The sequence below is a fragment of the Rhopalosiphum padi genome, chromosome 1 (assembly GCF_020882245.1).
Source record: "Rhopalosiphum padi isolate XX-2018 chromosome 1, ASM2088224v1, whole genome shotgun sequence".
In the NCBI taxonomy this organism is placed as follows: Eukaryota; Metazoa; Arthropoda; class Insecta; order Hemiptera; family Aphididae; genus Rhopalosiphum; species Rhopalosiphum padi.
In genome coordinates, this window is record NC_083597.1 from 83,854,308 (window position 1) to 83,873,782 (window position 19,475).

Below are 19,475 nucleotides of genomic sequence, written 5' to 3' on the forward strand. Positions count from 1 at the left end.
TGAGGTTTTCATACCTATTCGACGGTAGAGTAATATCTATTGATTCGTTGAATAGGTAGGGTATTTTAGATTTGTGTGAAAGACGAAAACAGATAACAATAACGTGGGGTAGTGGGATACAATATATAGAGATGAATATACAATACAAAAAAATAAAAATAAAATTGGATCGTCAACGGAGGTGAAAAACTTACCGTTATTTTTATATAGACGGGTTATTGTTCCCTAAGAGTTTTATTTTTATTTTTCTTGTCACGTATGGATTAAGTAAGAAATTCTAAACGCTTTATTATTGATGTGGGATTTATGCAACATATATTGTAGACCAAATTGTAAATTGGCATTTTTTAAAAAGTAAAATCCACAATTTATTGACTATGTAGCCATGTAGGTATATCTAATAGCTTAATATTCTGTGTTTCTAAATCTTATTTTTTAAATTAATGATACACATAACTGTTGAAACATTTTATTAGTGTATTATAAATAAATAATACATAAAAGGTAAATATATTAGGATATATTATTTATATATTACTATAGAAAATAAGATATCATATTTTATATATAATAATAATAATGTATATTATGTGGTCTACAATATAAATATTGTAATAAATGCAATGATTTTTTTTTTAAATAATTAGGTTGGTATATCTATTAAAATTATAATATTAATATACTAATATAATTTATAAATGAAAATAAAAATATGTACCTACATATGTATAATTATATTATTTATAACTATGTAATTTAACTAATTTCTTTAGTCAAGAATAACTATAACATTATTTTATAAGCTTTTTTAAAAGATTGATTATATTCTATAAGTATATATTACATATTTACACGTAAAAATAACTTGATATAATCAACCACAAGTGATACTAAATTAACTAAACGGTTGTACTTATTATAGTTATAATCGTGTTAGTTTTATAATATTAATCCTGGAGATGTATATCAAAATTTGTACCACCGTGACAGCCCAGCGCCCTGATAATGAAATTTCATACTTGTTTCCTTCTGGAAAATTCGTAGCCAATTTGTAATAACTTTTAATGTGAAATTCTGTATTTGTGTTCCAATATTCTATTCTTGAATTAATGATGCATTATTAGGGATTCTGAACTGACGCTATGTATAGTAGAAGCCCAATACGTTAAAATTAAAACTCTATAGTATAATAGATGTCGAGTGTTTGACTATAGGTAACTGAAATGGATTTGTTAATATGAATTTAATGATAAATAATTTCATACGAAAAACGATTCTTAGCGGAGACGTTTGCAGTCGGTTATATTATATTATTATTAAGTATATATTGATCATAATATGTTTATATTGCTATTATAATATAGTAATTAATTTTAATAATAGTACTTCAGCATAAACTAAAAATAGAAGTAGTTTAAAATTAATCTAAATATTTTGTAAATGGCATTGTGTATAGTAAAATATAATTATATACGTATTACGTACATATTTCAAGTCCCCACGAATATTTATGAATTATAACAATATAACTACATAATAGCTTCTGCAGATGGATCTGATGGAAGTAACCCAAGTTTGTGTTTAAGATCAATTTTATTATACGCTACACGCATACGTTTTGAGTTACCAGTAATTTTGATACTATACTTTGTATTTAAGTTGGATGCGATATTGTTTGCCAAAAATGATCTTTTAGTTCTTGATAAAAGATAATTTTTTTCTAATACTTATTCAAATATATTTTTATTTTAGATTCTGAGTCCACAGGATAAACTTTATTTTTTAACAATTAATTATTTATTACATTGTCCTTGTTTGAACCAATAATATCGTTTTTATATTTAAGAATTTTTTTTAATTAAAAAATTATTCTTTTTTCTCTTTGTCATTTTTTAAACTCCAGTAAAGAATTTAATTTAATTTAGTTAATTTTTCTATTTTTGAAAAATGTATACTAAATTATTTTATTTACAAATGTTATAAATAATTCCTTGATGTGTAAGTAAAAACATTTTTTAGGATCACAATTTAATTTGTCCGTGAAAATCTTTAATATAATATTTATAACATTTTTTAATACCTATACTTCAACTTTAATTGTCACTGTAACTGCCTCTACAGGTTTCTAGGAGAGAATATTTCGTGTGTCTGGGTGAAACTCAAGTGTACTGATATTTATGTTTCAATAACGAAAAAAATAAACGTTAAATTATAGTTTTAATCATTTTATTTTACATAAATTAAAATCTATTTTTTATTTTAAATAACTTTATAATTTTATAAAATAAAAATTTCATATAATTTGTTCAATAAGAACAAGATACTTAATCATAGTGAATTTTTGCGTATGAATCATTTGTAAGTAATTAGTATTGAAAAACTCAAATATCGTGCTTAAAAATTTCAAAAATACTGAATATAATATAAACTTTATTACATGTATTATAGTAGTAGTAGTAACATGGCTTGATTACAATATTATTTATGCTTATCATTAATAAACATATTCTTACTACCTATTATGATTACAATTGTAATAAATACCTACCTAATCATATTATAAAATTCAAATCATGAACTTTGTCTTAAATACAAAATAAAAACTACTTAAAATCATGATGGTTATTATAATTCATAATACTAATAATAAAATCTAATACTTACCTTATAGAATGCATATCATAACTTGTATAAAAACAATGTTGGTTATTTAATAAACGTTATAAACGCTTAAGTCAAATACATCATAAATAATTAATATAAAAGAATAAAAAAAAAATTAAATATAAGTTTTTAATACATTATATTTATTATTTAGTATTAAACAACTACTTATAAGGTATTTATAGTAATTCCGCTTTTTCATAAAAAATATGCTATAAATCTTTAGTCTTAACACTCTCAACGCATAGTCAATTAGGTATATAATAGGCGATTAGTTTTGCTTTAAATAAACATTGATTCTTATATTAAATTTAACTATTAATCTATTTATAGATAATTGAAAATTGATTTTTTTTAAGTTTTTTTTTTTGAAATGCCGATGAAAATAATTTGGCATTCCAAAAATCTTCAAAATTTAGTACAAGATTTCTAAGTTAAGTTGTACTTATCGTAGTAAAAAAAATCGTTAGTCACAGTAATTTTGTTTATAAGCGTTTAAAGTTAAAATGTTTACATAATATTTTAAAAATGCGAAAATGTTGTTATTATATAATCAGGTATCAGGTGATATTTTAGTAATTATGTGTTTTTTTAACATTATTACTATTATAATATGTTCAAATTTAAATATATGTAACATCCTAGACTGACAAATTATCGCATGGATATTATTGCATTCAAATTTAACACATACATTATAGTGACCTACTCTCCACCCCTACTATATAGCAGAGCGATATCCATTTACCTACATTTTTTTAAATTGATAACTAAAATAATATGAGAAAAGTAGATTTTTTAGTTTTGTTGTAGATATTGGACTTCTATATAATGATGTTACCCTAGAACTACTAACACTGAAACATTAATTTAAGGGTAAAATTTTGGATTAAAAATTATGAATTTTATATGTTACAAATTATTATCAGTAGCTTAATGGTAAAAAAAATAAAGTAGAATTATTCGTTTCAGGGTACTGGGTTGACGGAGTTGATTAAATGTTTAGAGGTTTAAAATTATTATATACATTACGATAGTCATAATAATGATACTGGTATTCCAACGATAGTAGATTACAAAACATTAATAAATATGCGGTCTATCGACAATACGTACAATAATCATGGATAGTACATAAATCGCAGTTAGATCATAGGTCGGGTCCCAATAATTGGGAGATAACAAACATTTTGATGTACAATGTACTAGCATGTATGCAATATTCATTGTTGAACAAATGTACCTACATATATATTTTTACCAATATAGGGATTATAAGCTTCGACTAGCAGAATAGTGCATCTAATGTTTGGAGATTCACCTCTCATCTTTTTTAAATTTAAACATTTAATTTTGAGAAAAAAATCTAGCCATCTAGGTACCTATTATTATTATTATTATTATCATCATAAACGTAGTTATGCATAATTAACTCTACATCTATAAAATAAATACTTCCATAGTATTTATTTTATAGTATCTTAGGTACCAAGAAAAGGTATCCGAGAGCCTTATTAAAAAGTCATAAGTCATGAATGCAAAGATTTTTGTATCTAATCTTTTCCGGAATAACAATTTAAAGAATGCATCTATATAACAAGACGTATTCATTTACTTATTTTTTAAAGTTAGTTTATTGACATATACAGTTATATTGATTATGTATATTCAATATTGCATATGTGTATATATAATATTGTCGATATAAAGCTTTCATTAAAGTCATAACATGATGCATTTATAATATGACTACGTTTGTAACACTTCTTTTTAAGTAAGTAATTTTAATTATTTCTTGATATTAATATCTCAAATTCTCAAAGTTTATAGGCGTTGCAAACGACTTTAAAGGTAGGTACTAAAATCTATATCAGTTGGGTAAACACATAAAAAAAAAAATAATAAGAATAATATAGAGAGTGGACTTTTGAGTGATTGTATGGCTTGAAGGAAACTAGACACTAAAATCAAATTTGATACTCGCAGCGTAAAAATACAAGGTTGACATAGTCCTATACATTACACAATATTTTTAATGCAATTTAGAATCTCTTCCTATTATTTTATATTATAATGTAGTCATATAATACTTTATAATATACACTTCTCCGAGATTATTTTGTCTCTATCTTATTTATTTTAATGATAGGGTTTCTATCGTTTTTGAACAAATTTTGTATTCCTATCGTTGAATTGTAAAAACTAAAAAAATATGGAAAATAATATAATAAAGACATCGATGTATATTGTAAATGGAGATAGCATATCTTCGATAAATTATTCATTGTCGATTTTGTAGATACACATTACACAGGTATACATAATATACTCGTAAATACACAATATACATTTTATTTATTGATTATATAAATTTATCCAAATCGTTTCTTGTGCGTAGGTATATAATAGTTGATAAGTTAAAAATGTACTAGTTGTAAATTAGTAAATTTAAATGTTGAATGTTCTTCAATATGGTTATTTTATATATTATTTAGTAGTATTTTTTAATGTTCGTATATTTTTAGTTTTTGTTGGAGGATAATTACTGTTGATATCAGCATATTATTATCGGCTACACAAAGCACAAATAATATGATTTATCAAAATTGAATTTAAAACATTTACATATTTGGTTGATTGTTATAGATTAAGTATTCACCTAGACACGTTATGGTAAATTGTGAATATAAATAGATTGGTTGAGTAGGTAGGTACCTCGTTAGTAGTTATTATGCATTCAATATGCGAGCAATGTTTAAATATTGCTTGGTATACCAATATAGAAAGGTATCGTTTTTATTATTATTATTTATTATTGATATTTTGGTTGAGGACAAGTATCTACTTAATATATAACAGCATACAAATACATTTAAAAATAAATGTCTATAGTTGAACAATTTTTCATTTAAGTTGTACCTGTGAGTTTAATATTTTAGAATTAAAATATTAATTTATATTTTCAAATCTAAAAAATAAAAATTAAATTAAATACAAAGTGTGACCGCTGAGCCTTTTATCATTTAAAACATGTCATATTTTACTGCATATATTCTTATTGTGAATAAACTTTTATAGATTGTATATTCAACCAATAAAACATTTTAAAATCAAACTTTCAATCATTTTTACTTAAGGAAACAATAATAATATTACCTAAACAGTAAACATATAGTGGCGTGTACATTATTTTTTTTTTTATAGAGGTGGTCAGATATGTGAAAATATCCAATCTATCATTTACGTACGAAAACGGTTATTTATAGTTTTTTTATGACGCTGAAAATAATAAAAATTAAACAATGTTAAAATAATTTTTGAGACTCAAACTTTCAAATTTTCGTAATTATACCAATCTAGTTTTGAAATTCATCCCGTAATAGTCAAATTACATAAAAACAATAGAAATACGTATTGATTAGAAAGTAAACCACTGTTCAATAATTTGTACACCAGTTTGATATATCAAAAATGACTAGACATTTTCTGCGGTTTTCAAAGTTTTCTTAAGATTACCAGAGATTTTGAAAGATTACCAAATAGGGGGGGGGGGCGTAGAATAAAAAAAAGTTGAGGAAACACAGCTATAGAATGCAAACATAACCGTAGGGACTTAGATGTACTGCGTAACGTGTGTCTATCTGTATATATCATACCTATAAATAGTTTCTTTTTCTTTTAGATACAGATTATAATTTAGAAGTAAGAATTTAAAAATTTTGCTTGTTTTATAAAGTCGATTTAGTATAGGTACTTACCTATTAAATCTATATACTCCTATTAGTTTTTAAATCATAATACTTTTACACCGATAAAAATACAATATAAAAGATTATATTATAATTATTTATTGTTGTACGTACGACGTATATCTGCGAAAAATTAGCCTATGCATACATAGATTATGCCTATAATACTAGGCTGTAAATATTTTATCATAAAGAGTAACTGCTTAAGTATATTATCTATACTATTTTTTTTATCCGATAAATAATAAAATAATTTATTAAAACAACTAAATATTAGTTTTTTTGAATGAAATATAATTAAAAATTATGAATACATTGCTTAAATACTAATAAGGATTGAAAAAATATAAAAATAATTAATTTTGTCTTACACCTTTTAACAATTATGTTAATTATAATTATTAGAGACAACTGTAATTTTACAATGCGACTATGTTATAGTGCATTACGATTTACAATATGAACAATTGTAAAATTCAGTCTATAGAAATGGGTTGATTTTTTAATTAAGTACATTAAATAAAAAAAATGCTTTAAGTATAGTAAAAGTAGTTGTTTGTATTAAAACATAGCAAATTTGCGTTCAGTAGAACCGATTTTGTGTTATTGGTTTTAAATCCTAAATATTAGAGTGAATTGTGTTACTATAAAAGTTAAAGGTAAGAACATTTAAATTTATCTGTTTTTAAGTGTTAGATTTTTTCGATATTTTAATTTTAAGGAATGCATGAGTATACTGAGTATAGTAAGAGTAGTAAATTAAAAATGCTCATATCTAACTTAAATATTAAAATATCGAAAAAAGTCAACGTTTACGTACAGGTAATATTCTATCTCTAAATATTCATACATTTAATTTTTATGATAGGTCAATTCGCTTTAATATTAAAGTTATAATAACATAACATTTGTTTAACTGAATGTAAATTTGCTATATTGAAGTCAACATGTGAAGGTGTAATTATTTTAGTGTCTTCTCAACCAAGATTATGAAATAGCAATAAGCACTATACTTTCATAAAATGTTCACACTAAATGTTAATGATTTCTAATAATTAAAAAACTTATTAGAAAATATATTATTAAGATTAATAATTAAAAAACGTATATATTTGAATTCAAATACATTTAATTATATTATTTACAGTAATTTGTAATCAGCATATTATTATTTAATAAGCATTAAAAAAAGAAGTTCAATAGTTTATAGGTATAGTTAATTTTACAATCATATAAAAATATTATGGTATTAAATTTCCATACTGTGAGGTGTTTATAGGTTCTATTTATTTTTACAAAATAATAAAGTTTTGCATGACAGTATGTTGGGATGATTTATGTAAGGCTCTTAAAAAAAAACCTATTATAGAAACTAGTATAAATATCTACTGTATGTCTGTATATTATATATATTATTCTAAAAATAATAGCAAAATATTGACAGGTTGAAAAGTTTTTTTTGTATGAGATATTACCTATATAATGAAATAAATAAATCTCAAATAAGTGTTCACAAATGGATAGTTAAAAAGAAAGTTGTTCTTTTATGAAAAAAATCATTGAATCGTTATATGTACGAAAAAAATAATATTACCAGAAAACGTAATTAAGTAGGTATATCAAATGTATGTATATTGTAACATAATATGATGTATTAATTATTAAATAATATTATATTATGAGCTGTGGCAGTTGTGCGTCTTTTTATTTTCGATTTTTTTCTAGCTTGTGAACTGTATACATATATTAATAAATTATATCTATAACAATCATTACTTTCATAAAGTTTTTAAATTAAAATAAAATTTAAAGTGATTATTGGGTACTTATTTTAAAATATAGTTAAAGGAAATTATTGTATTATGATAATTTATTAAAACATTCAACCCTATTATTATAAATTAATGTCGATCAGACTTCAAAATAGAATGCTGCTTATAATGTTTCAAGTTTTAGTTTTAAAGTAGAGCAATGAGTATGTTTTTTAGTTTATTACTAGGTACTGTTGGATAAAATCGGTTTTTTACATTTTGTAATTAAAAGGAATAATCTTAGATACTTGAAATGTTCACAAGTTGCTTATATTAATTTTGTATAGTAATGATATACATTTTTGAATATTGTGGTGGTTTTTGAGTTGTTTATAGATAATTTTATTCTTGTATTTACCTTTTTTCCAACCTATGTTTATACATTTTTTTTTGTGGTTTGAGAATTTAATACACTGATTATCATGTACGTTTTTTATAGCAATAAAACTATATTGAAAATATAATCTCAAACAATATTTGATTATTATTTCTTAGATAAAAATTCGAAAAAGTTTTAAATTTTCATACCTAAGGTTGACAATTTATTATAAGAATAAATATTTATTTATTTTTTGCAAAATTTATAAACTTTTTATGAGCGTTTTAATTTCTAATTTTTATGAAATTAGATATTTAAATGAAAAAATAATGATTTTGCTATTAGTTATTTTGTTTTAACTAAAATAATATTTGTCGCAAGGACTTGCAACTTATTCTTACTATTACGTATGTTATCGTTATCTATGCACAATGAAAATTTAATAAAATACTAACTTTAATCTCAATATCTCACTACCCTATTCACACTATTCTTATAAGGTACGTCAATATTGACTTTTCAGTTGATAACATTAATATTATTACTATATATTGTATATTATGTGATTTTTTTGGGCGAAAAACAGTATAAAATACTGTTGCCATGTATTAATAGAAAAATAAATTACAGAAACTCCTTAAAAATAGATGTTAAAACCGTCTCTATTTAGAATAATTTTTCGCAAACAATAACTATGTATCAATGATATCAAATATGATCCATTTACTATAATGACCTACTCAATGTCGTAGTACGTTCGATGCTTACTAAACAGCAGAACCGATTTCCTGTTTATATTTTTCTACTATTCATTTTTAAAAAAATGTTCATAGCATATAGATATATGTGTAAACATACGAAACACGAATTTAATTAAAATTTAAGGTATGCATGTTATTATTATTTTCGTCTAAAAGATTATTTTTAAATTCTTTATTATTTTTATATATTACACATAAGTCGTTTTGTAAAAAATGGTGACAGTTTTAATGATATTAAAAACTTAAATCTAGTATAATATTTAATCATAAATTTCAGTGAAAATAATTCGTGGTCGAAATGTCTCATTATAATATTTTAGTATTACTTTATTATTTTAATGTAATAAAATACATTATAACAGGTCTTAAATAATGGTTAAAGCACAATTTCATTTTCGGGGTATCATTGAAAAAATTATAGGTCTGTAATATTGAACATTATTAACTGTTTTGATTTAAATTTTTTTTATTAGTTATTAATATCCAAGATCACGTGTAGTAATTAATGAACGATTTGTTAAAACAATTAATATACTACATAAATATTAAAAGTAAAATGTATAACACTTAAACTACTGATGAGTACGAATATGATATATAATTAATAATAAATAACGAATAACGAATTTAATATTTTGAAATACAATTTTACAACTACCTATAACACAACGCGGCCTATAAACTGAAGGAACAAGAATATAATAACATTTAATAACAGGTATGACATATAAATATAGTGATATAACAATTCTGTGTCTATATATTTCTTTATAATAAAAATAATAATATGAAACGCAATATGCACGACTAACAGCATACATCTAAGGGTATTATTTTGTATAAATAAACAGATTTAAATTAAAATAAACCTTAAAAACAATTATTAAAAAAAGTAAAAATTTTAAATAGAAAATCATTTTTTAATAGCAATACCAACTGATTGTAATATATAATAATTTTTTATTTGAAGATAAAAAGATAAAATATTAATAAAAATAAATGTATAGTATATTATTTAATATATAAAATATAAAAATACCCAAAATACCCAGGAATTTAAATTTACGAAAATAACTCGGTTTTTTACGTGGTATTTTAATTTTTACTTACGTGAATAATTTTTATCATTTACCTCTGGGTAGTGGGTATACATTTTAATGAATACGGTAACGAATAAGATAACTTATTTTGTTACATAGTAAATTTAAGTTGTCAGTTTGTACCTAGCAAGCTATATGTATTATATTCTATAATTTAATGTAAGATAAAAGTGATAAAATGTTAGATAGCACTATAAGCAAGTCACGTATAATCGTATAAATGTACAATATTATGAATCATTATACTTCTGGAACATTAAAAAAAATATATTTTTGTTTAATGTTATTATATATAACAACAGCATCAGATAGGCATCACCACTTTTTGCTAAAAAAATTCACCTCTTTTTTTTGACTTCTACAAACGTTTGTAAATATTTTTCAATCAATTTTCTATAACATTTGGCAAGCAAATATGCTATTAATATGTAATAAGCATTAGCATATATTTTGTTCAATATGTGCAAAAAAAAGTTTTCTCTTGTTGGTTAGGGCCGTATGAGAAATATTTCAAGTTCTAAGAACTGTTTAGTGAATTGCAGCAAATTAGTTGTTTACGTTTGAACTCTTCAATACAGTGATGGCGGTGGAAATATTATGCAGGTGAACATTTGACAAATTTGAACATTGAAGGTAGTTTCTGACAAGGCCGGGCAAGTTAACTAATTTTTTTAACTCATTAAGTTAATATGGAAAAATTTAAGTTAAGCTTTAAGTTAAAAGTTATTTTTCTTTCTTTTTAATTTGTTACTTTTTAAAGTTGATTAGAAAAAAAAGTGGCTTAACTTAGTTAAAAATTAGTTACTTCAGAAAAAAAACTTCGAAACATACCTGTTTTTTAAGCTTAACAAATGGTATAGTAACATAATATTGCTGGAATACATTTGTAAAAAAAAAATGTATAATTTTATTATTAATAAATATTTCTTGCTCTTACGAATCACGATATAATATTTTAATCAACGATAAATTACAGTAGTATATCGTATTTATATATAGAAATACAGATTGGCAAATTTGCTGACAAGAGGAAATACAACTCTGCAAGATTATTTAAAGACAAACAAACTTTATGGGCTCAATGATGAAGGGCCTGGAAAACGTTATTTCAGCTAGCACGAAGTTGATCCGCTATTAATTACAAGAGAGAGTATGATGTATAATAATTTGTGAATAATTACCAGTCGAACTCGGAATTCGTATATAAGTTGCATAATACATTTTAAATTTCAGCTCTCAATTGACAACTTCAGACCACGCTAGAAATTATTAAAGAAAAACAAACACTTAGAATGTATGTTTTGCATATTTCTTCTTCCACCAGCTTATACTTTAATAAATGTAGTAGCTAATAGTGTTACAGTATAAAAGATTCTGTAATTGTCTACCTTGCCATCTGTAAAGAAATTTGTGCAAAGTACTGTTATAATCTAAAATGTAACTTATGTAATTAATAATTATGTAAGCTAATTTTAGGAGTTACGTTGGACGAGTCTTCTCCGTTTGTTTACGTATACCTTGATAATTAATTAATCATATACTAAATAGTATTCTTATTATATACAATTTAATTGTCACACATGGGTAAATTGTGTAAAAACTAAGAAAGTAAACGGTTTTTATTTTATACTAATCTGTTCACAATAAATTTTTTAAATTTGATATTTCTGGAAAGTACATTTTCACTAATATTATGCACTGTATAATTATATCATTTATCATATATTTTATTTAATAGCTTTACACCAATTAATAATAATAAATTATTATATTAAATAATTTAAAATTTTGAGTTTTCAGTGAAAAGTACTATTTATCTTTTGAATAATATCATATGTTTATTCATTTTCTACAATATACATACACGACTTTTTAAACGATGGCCGTTGACAGTCCATACAAATCGTATTAAGGTTTCGACCGAAGTGGGTTAGTATTGCATTTTCATAGACTAACTAAAGAAAGTACAAAACGAAAACGAAAAACGAGGAATTCTAATGAAAGTCAAGGAATTTCCCTTCAAATAACCGAATTACAAGGGTGAAGATAATGGATGAATTCTCGGACTGTTAAAATGGAGCTACTAACAAGATCCATTAGTTTTAAACATTGTTTAATGAAGAAATTGTCATAATAGTTTAAATGATTTGTAATTGTTATTATATTTTGTTAATTCTAATAATAAAAATTACATTTTTATCATACAAATTTAGAAAACAAATGTTTGTAGCTGTAGCATAAACGTATTAAAAGTATTTTTTTTTTCTTCTTATTAAGTATTAAAATAACGTTGCTATACGACAATACATATTTTTGTAAATTAAGGTAAAATGTTATGGTGAAATTAAAATTAATCATGAAGTAAAAATTAGTTCCAAGAAATATAATCAAATAAAAATATTTTAATTTTAAATTTAATTTATGAAAGTGCAAAAAATAAATATCAATAATGTACTATTGTTTTTTCTTTAATCTTTTTAATCACGACGTATAATAAAATATGTATGACTATTTGAGTTTTATTTATTTACTTTGAAATAATAATAGCGTTAAAAGGTTTTCTTAAATCCCTTGTTGATGTTAAGGTGAGGTCGAAACACTAACAGGTGGTAAATATTTTGAAATGTTCACAACCCATTATTCTCAGACATTAATGGTTTTTTTTTCGTTCACACGCATAGTGAAAATATAAGACAACGACGATAACAGGTGTGGCAATTCACTTCACTTGATATATATTTTATTATTATAATAAAATATATAAGTTCGATTTAGTTAAAATTAGTAACTACCTTATGATATTAGTTAAGTTTTTTAATTTTATGCGTGTACATTTTTTTAAAAATTAAAAATGTAAATTAATAATAATAGTAAGAAAATAACATATACAAATTTACCTGAACGTTACATTTTTAAGACATAAAAATATCTCATAATTACGTGAATACCTACAGTTTTTTTTCGATATGTAATTTATAAAATTATAATATTTTTAGTCACTATTCCATTTACACTATTTCTTCCAAAAATAATATTTTTTGGGACATTAGGATACGTATTATAATATATCTGTGATTGTAAATATCAAATTGTAATCATAATTATACAAATAATCAGTACTTATATAAATCACTTACATGATATTAGACAGTTGAATATCTCACTTATTAGTAATAAGTAGTAAGTTATTACCTTTTTAAATTTTCTTTTATTACATTTACCAAATTTATTTTTATAACTATTATAGAATAGTTATTAATTATTATAATTTTCATTTTACGTCTTTACAATTACACGTACCTATTTTTAGATCTGTTGCAATGTTCTTAGATATTATGCATTTTTTATAAGTTTAATTGTGGTTGCACTGTTTTCATCTTGGAAGGTTTCTATAATAATTGTGTTAATCAATTGTAGTTTGGATTAATTAGACGTAACTTGATAATGTGGATTACACTTGTCCCATTTCTGTTTACTGACTTCACTTTGTTATATTAGTGAGAATTCTGTATTTAATACAGCATTATATTACATACATACATTCGTTTTCGAATAAGTAACTGTACGAATAAATAAGTAGTCTAAAACTTAAAGGTAATAATGTAATATTTACCAATCAAAAAATGTTTATTATTTAAATTTTAAAAATTTGGTACTATATTGTGCTAGTTAAATTTGACTTAAGAATTTTAATGTTAGTTTCATAATATACTCATATGTGATATTACGTATTGCTGTATTAGTACACTACACCAGATGTTCCTAAACTGTTGGTTACGACCCAAAAGTGGGTTAAGTTTGTAAATATGTATACATTTTTTTATAGTATAAAATATTTAGTATAAAATAACTATAAAGTTTAAGTATATGTATAAGATATGATATATTTTGTGTATTTATTCATATAAAAAATGTCGAAATAAATTAACTACGTGTTAAAAAGGTATTTGGTCATTATAATGTTTTACACATTGGGTTAAGATTATGTCGTTGGTTAAATATTAATATCACTTTAAAAGTTTTATTGAATTGTTTAAATGTATGTGAAACGCATAGATTTATCAAATATTTAAATTATTTAATTAGTATATTAAATTTGTTATTTTTAGATGTAAATTTTCTTTTTCTATAGATTTTTTTATGATATTATTGTATGCTTATATACATATATTATTAATTTTTACTATTTTACTTACCTTAGGTTAGGTTAGGTTAGGTTATAGTGATAAAAATGACTCCTCCGGCACAAGCTTAGCTTTTAGAGGTGCTAAAATATTGTAATTCAACTAAATAATCAAAAATGTATTGTATATTATTGTCACAAAGACATATATTATTCTATTATTAAAAAAAAAAATATGATACAGTATTTTTTGTCACGTAATGATTCTACATAGATGATCGAGCTTAATTTCTCATTGATCATTATCTACGTCGATTACAAATTTATAAGTATGTCACTACGTCAGTGATGAACATTATGCTAGAACAAAAGTTATTGCAAAGATAGTGATCAATAATATGAAAACAAAATAAAGGTCTAATGACCATACTAATGTATGATATACTACCATTTAAAAACTTTCCAAAATTGATCGTACCATGAAAAGTTTGTGAACTTTTGCGGTTGCACTACACGCTGTATTTTAAATTATAAGATATCCTTAGAAATTGTGAATGTCGCATTGTCTCCATTCAGAATTTTTTTTTATAAAAGTTTATTGTCACATGATTGACCACCTAAGTTAATTTATGCAGTTTTATTTTTATATTATTTAAATTTATAACATTTTATGATTGTATAATTAATTAATAGTTTTCACATACTAAATGTTTTTACGATTTTTTTTTATAATTTAAAATTACGTTAAGATGATTTTTTTTTAATACATACTTACCGAGAAAGTTAAGTGAAAAAATAATCATCTTCTATACTGTTTATGTATTTTGTTAATATTGTTATTAATATATACATATATATAATATGTACTATTGAGAAACTTAAGTTGATGCTTCAAAATTAACTGTATATATTTATCTAAAGCCACTACAACTACTATAATTTTTACAAATAGTTTAATTTTAATTGTTATAAAATACGATTTAAAATAAACTGTAGCACGACCCCACTTAAATGTAGTGTTATTTTCCTTTCCTAGCCCAAACCTAAATGTTAATGTTAAAAAAGTGATCATAGAGAATATCGTTGAACTAACACAACACAATATTAAATATTTATTTTGTATTGTATCTAATTGTAAGGTATAGGATTTATCTGAAAATACCATATATTTTTTTCATGCTATTGGTCAACCTTGTATGAATAATGTTCTTTTCATCTGGGTGACTCTTTATAATTAGTTACACACCTACAATTCAAAATTATCAACCCTTTCAGTCCAATACATTTTAACTTAATGTGGATTCACACATGTTACAACGAAAACAGTTTTACATTTAAAGTTCAACGTTTCATAACATATATTATGTAAATCAACAGTAGTTGTAAAACAAACACTTTTACGAATAACAAAAGTCTACATAATTTTCTCAAAATAATATAAACTAAGTTACCGTAATTTTTATTTCATTTAAAAAGAGTTAAGTATAGCTTTACTTTTGTAGCACGCGTTTGCTAAATTTTGAAAATAAAAAAATACTCCATTACATATTTTGAAGTAATAAACTATTTATTTAAACAAAATATTCACGAATGGAAAAAATTATTCTCATTTTAAATTCTAACTTTTCAAATTAGGTACGATAAGAACTCGGGAATAAATTCAAGTTAAAATTAAAATCACGTAATGAGTTTGATCTAGGTGTAAATTATTGAAGTTTGTATAATGTTTTTGTTAAGTATCAGTATTAATTAAAAATTCACCATGATCGATTATTTAAATAAAAACTGCTGTTTCATGCTGAAGGGTATTATATCTACAGGCTCTATTATTCATACAAATAGTATGTTTAAAGGCGTCTATAACTATTTAAATATAGCTATATTATTCTTATCGTCAAAGATTGTTAATCAATCTCTATTTCAGGATGTATTCATATTATGTATTTATTATAATATAGAGTTATTATTTTAAACATCTTTAACTTGAATCAAATCTTTCAGGCTGATAAACAAACATTTAAGTTACAAATGCAGTCTGCAGTCCTATAATTTTTTGCGTATCTAAAAAAAACAGCATTAGGATAATGGTAGAGTATATTATATTGTTATTTTGGAAAAAGTGTACTTGGTTGAGTTTTGTGGTTATTTTTGATGGGAATATTGATTTACAAATAATAACCATATAATTAAGTTATTTTAAAGATCGTCTGTATAAAATGTTGTAAAAAACTTTGAATGTCATTAACAAAACATTTATTACATTATAAATTGACACTAATCGATAACATAATGAAAATGTGTCAAATAGAATATTAATCTTACATGATTTTACTAGATATACAAAAAAATAATATTATGGACCCGGATATATCTAAGGAAATCCAAAAGTTAAAATAATGACTACATTTATCAATATATAATTATAGGTCTCTTAGATTTGAATTCAATGATTATAATATCGTTGTATATGAATAATGATTCTGAGCAGAAACAGTCTATCAGCCTATATCACTAAGTGATATATTTATTTGATAAAGCTATTAAAGTAATTTATTTTACTTAAAAGTAATCGTCTTTATACATTCTTTAGATTCTTTGGTTTCGTATAAAATACTTTGAAGAATCTCGTATTAATTTTTCAAGAATGCAATCCAGTGAATAATTTTTGATCGACGTTTATAAAAATCACCCACTCCCCCCCAAAAAAATTGAAAATTAATCATGTCTTTAAATAACTCAAAAAGAGTTGAAAATTTATTAATTTAATGAATAATAAATTAAACATTTAATGAAAATTACAAGTAGTTTTTTTTTTTTTTGAAACAATAAAATATCAAAAATTGTTTTACGGGTGGATATCAAATGTCGCTAAACATTTTAACTTGAAATATTAAAAAAATAAAAATAATAATAAAAAATAAAAATTTATTAGGCTTTCTGGTAAAATTTTTTCATTTTAAGTTTGAATTCTAATAAATAATCTTGTATTACATTTTTAAATTATAAGTATAAAAAACGATAATGTATATGGATTTCTAACTACAAAATAATTGACATTTTAATTGGAATGATCTACTTCAAACAGTTCAAACACATTTTTATCAGTTTAAAAATAGACAGTGAAACCTCTATTAATGGACATCTCTCAATAGTGGACCCTTCCCAATAGTGGACACTTCTAAATTCCCCGGCAAAAATGTATGCGCATAATAGGAGTTATAACCTCTTAATAGTGGACACTCCTAATAGTGAACGTGGACACAATACATGTACATATCGAAAACGTTTAAGTGCCTAATAAAAATACTTTATTTATCTGTTATACATTCGTCCATATTTTATCTTATCTTAATGGTTTTCCTATTCGAAAAATGACATTTGTTTCGGTTATGCGTTCGGTCGTTAGTTGTGTGCAGGGTGCAGCACATTGTGTGAAAATGTACCAGCGTTAAAATGAACAATAATAGAAAAAAAATATTGAACTTAGAAGAAAAAACAAATATTATTAAAACTAAGGAAATGGAAAATTGTTCGTGTATTAGCAGAACGGTTTTTCACAAGCAAGTCACAGTTAAATTTAAATATTTAAATTTTAAATTTATTAAAATGTACAGAATTTTTTAAGTTTACATAATCATTAAGCATTTTTATACTAATTTTTTAATACATACATACAATATACATATACATACTTATATTATAGTATAATAAATAATAAATTAATATTCCAATGTATATGTTCATATACAGTGTATAACCAATTTTCTATAGTGTCTCCGTATAGTGGACATTTAGTAATTTCTCGCAAATGTCCACTAAGTAGAGGTTTTCTCAATAGTGGACAACTCCCTGTAGAGGACATTTTTTAATTCCCCGTAACTGTCCACTATATAGAGGTTTCACTGTATATATTTATAATGAAATCCATTCTTTATTTATAATTATTGTTATTATTATTTATTAATACAGTAATTCATAACTTATAACTATATTAAAATGCCCAATAAATAGTTTTCATGTACAATTGAAACAATTTGAATACCTATTAATTATAAATGAATATTTAATAATAACATATCTAATTGTTGTAACCAACAAAACGCTGGCGCGATAACATGACGAATTAAAAATATGGCTATGTCATGTCGTCATTATGCACTACTAATAATAATTGAATGTCAACATATTTTATATATATATATATTTATATATTATAAATCAGGATTTTACTGATTCGAAGTAAAAATCATTTATTAATCAAATATTTAATATGTTCTAATAATTCTTCAAGTTTAATTTTTTGGTTTTTCATATTTATTTTATATTACGTGAAGTATGAACTGTCATTGGATTATTTGTGCGTAAGTCCAGTCAGCAGTCACGGGTGAGTAAAAACATGAGAAGTATTTTATAAAGCACTCCCATTAAAGCTGTTGTAAAGTGGTTTTTATAAAGTATCGCAAAATACATACTCGAATGCTTAATGTTTGTCTTAAACACCCTATGCCTAAGTGTCATCATTGTGTATAATGTATAAAAAGGAAAATAATGAAATGTCCACCAAACGAAAATAATAACCGCATAAAAAACAAAACTAAAAAAGAGCCAAACAGGATACGATCAAAATCTATCAATATTATCAGACCTCTATAACTATATAAACGTTACTTACTTATAATAAACTATAACAATTAACTTTTAACAATGTATAATATCTCAATAATTTACCAAGCTATAATCTGTTACACAGATGAAAATCGTTATGATAAGTAACTCCGTCTGTCTGTTACGCTTTAACGTCTAAACCGTTGAACCGATTTTGATGAAATCTGCTACAGAGATAGATTAGACCTTGGAGAAGGACATTACCTTTTGTTGTGAAAAATAGCTCGAAGGGGTTAAAATAAGGGATGAAAGTTCGAAGTCGCGCATTGTACATTTTACAAGT